Source organism: Oratosquilla oratoria, chromosome 15, assembly GCF_046742065.1.
Source record: "Oratosquilla oratoria isolate Oo_2021 chromosome 15, ASM4674206v1, whole genome shotgun sequence".
NCBI lineage: Eukaryota > Metazoa > Arthropoda > Malacostraca > Stomatopoda > Squillidae > Oratosquilla > Oratosquilla oratoria.
The window spans coordinates 48,602,154-48,604,653 of record NC_134791.1 but is presented as its reverse complement, the minus strand read 5'-3'; the positions used below and the strand labels follow the sequence as shown (position 1 = coordinate 48,604,653).

At 40.1% G+C, this 2,500-nt stretch overlaps 1 protein-coding gene across 1 annotated transcript in view; it reads left to right on the top strand.

Moving 5' to 3' along the window:
- The window catches only part of LOC143033447 (uncharacterized), a 1,606,485-nt gene that overhangs the window by 1,603,053 nt on the left and 932 nt on the right, over window positions 1-2,500 (top strand). Inside the window, exon 10 of the mRNA XM_076198904.1 lies at window positions 2,339-2,500. This exon is cut by the window's right edge and continues 932 nt beyond it. The gene's annotated coding sequence lies outside the window, so the exon portion shown is untranslated. The remainder of the gene's footprint in view (window positions 1-2,338) is intronic.

The following is a 2,500-nucleotide window of genomic DNA, read 5'->3' as shown; positions in this document are numbered from 1 at the left end:
CGATAATCAGATAAAGACCCGTGTTTCCCCCTCCACCTTTCCCATAATATATATATATGTATGTATATATATACATATATATATGTATATATGTATATATACATATATATATATATATATATATATATATATATGTATATATATATAATGAACCATGTTTGGTAAATGGGGCTAAATTTCTGTCAATTACATTACCCCGTCTAGGCTATCGACTGCATGTTGTTGTGCGGTATAAACTGTGAATAACAGTACCGTCCTATACCACTTCTTTGAGTGTATATTTACATTTTCGCCTTCCCCTGCTGTATGGGAAAAAGAATGCAGCCACCGAGTCTTCCCATTTGGGCCGTACAGGCGGCAAAAACGGACCAGAGAGTGGGACTAGGCTTCCTATTTTCGATAGACCCAAAGGGGAGACTCCTGTGAGAAGTCAAAGCAAAAAAGGGTTTAGGAGAATTTTCCCAACCAGAACCCTAATGTTTGGACATTTTAATGTACGTGGGTGTGGTACAGATGAGACTAAAAGGGAAGAGATAAGAAGAATATGTGTAAGAAGGAAGATTGGTGCGTTGGTATTAAGTGATAATAAATTGAAAGGGAGGAGTGATTTTGAATTTGAGAGTTTAGTGGGGAGGATGTCGGGAGTAAGGAGAGAAAGAGAAAGGGAAGGGGTGGCTCTACTAGTAAGTGAGGAGGTAGGTAAGCAAGTGGTTGAGTGGGAGGAGGACTGGTAGTGAGAAGAGTGTAGAGAGAAGGGAGGCTTTTTGGACATATTTAAATGAATGCATAGATATTTTGGGAGGAATATTAATGTAGTGGTTTTGGAAGCTCTCAATGCTAGAATAGGAGATAAACCAATAGATGGAGTTGCTGGGAAGTGTGGAGTGTCAGGTAAAAATCATAGTGGAGAGTTAATGGTGGAGATGTATTTAGAGAGTTGATTATAGCTAATACAGTATTTAGGAAGAAAGTCAAGCATAAGTACACACGAGAGAGGGTGGTGGATGGAGGGGTGGTTGATAAGGCATTAATGGTCTATGTAGTGGTATCTAGGAAAAGAGTAGGAAGATTTTTCGATAGCCATGCTCTTAGGGTAGAGAGTGGGGGAATATCAGATAATCTTTTGGTGGAAGGTAAGTTGAGAGTGGAGGATAGGTGGAGAAAGAGGAGAGGGGCGGAAGGTAGAGAGGTGCTAAGAATAAACTATTTGAATGAGAGGGAAAAGGAGCAGAAGTGCAGGAAGAAGCCGAGACAAATGTGGTAGGTGAAGGATAGAGTGGATGTAGGTGTAGAAGATGAATGAAAGTATTTTAAGGAGGAAATGACAAAGTCTGCAAAGGTTGTATACGGAACAAGGAGGAAAGTAGGAAATAGAGTGAAGGGTAGTAAGTGGTGGGATGATGAAGTGAAGAAGGTAGTAGAAGAAAAGAATCGAACATTCAGGGACTGGCTGCAAAGTAGGATGAAAGAAACATATGTAAGGTATGAAGAAATAAGATGAGAAAGAAAACAAAAGATACAGGAGGCAAAAAGGAGAGCAGATGCAAAATAGGGGTGTATGTATGAGAGAATTATTTCAAAGTAATTGAAATATGTTTTGGAAGGAAATCAAAAGAGGAAGGGGAGGTGAGTCAAGTAAAGAAGAAAATATAAAAGGCGCTTATGGACAGACCCTAACGGAAGAGGAGGCGTAAGGGGAAGATGGGCGAAGTATTTTAGAGAGTTGCTAAATATAGATGAGGATAGGGTGGAATTGGTGATAGCAGTGAGAAACGCTAACAAAATGACGGCGATGGGAGAGGAAAAGGGAAGTGAAATATGGAAAAATGAGGACAGGTAAAGCATCTGGGTTAGATGGGTGTCATACAGAGTGTTTAAAGAAAGGAGGTACAGTAATAGTGGAATGGATAGTGAGGTTGTTTAATGTGTGTCTGAGGGAGAGTTACTTCCTTTAGTCATTAGGTTATTGTTATATCCAACATTGCTACAGTATGTTCAATGGGGTTATCCTAGGAATCTGCCTTGCCACTTTCTTCCTACTCCTCTCAGTTGATCTTTTTGCAATTACTCTCCCGCAAAGACTATATTATTACTTATTTTCTCTAAAAAGAGAGTTGTACCTGACTGCATTTCTTGATATCTAGATTCATCTCAAACTCTTATCTTTGGTAGGGGATTATGCCAACATGAGGTCTCTTCTATTCATTCTTTTAGTTCTAAATCTAAGTGGATTAGTTTAGCCTTGTGTTTACTCTGATTTGTTTCTCCTACGTTTATGTCATTTCTCGCAACAGCCATTATCCCATCACCCAATGTATCTTTTCTGCTTCTTCTCCAGATGATAAGGAGCCTACACCAGGAGGTACGTAGCTGCGGCTGAAGACGTCACCTTTGCCCTAGGGATTGGACTACTGAGACAGCTAACATTCACTGCTGGGAATCGGAGAGAAGTAAGGGATTCGAACACACGCCTAAGCAAATGCGAGACCACCAAGCTTCC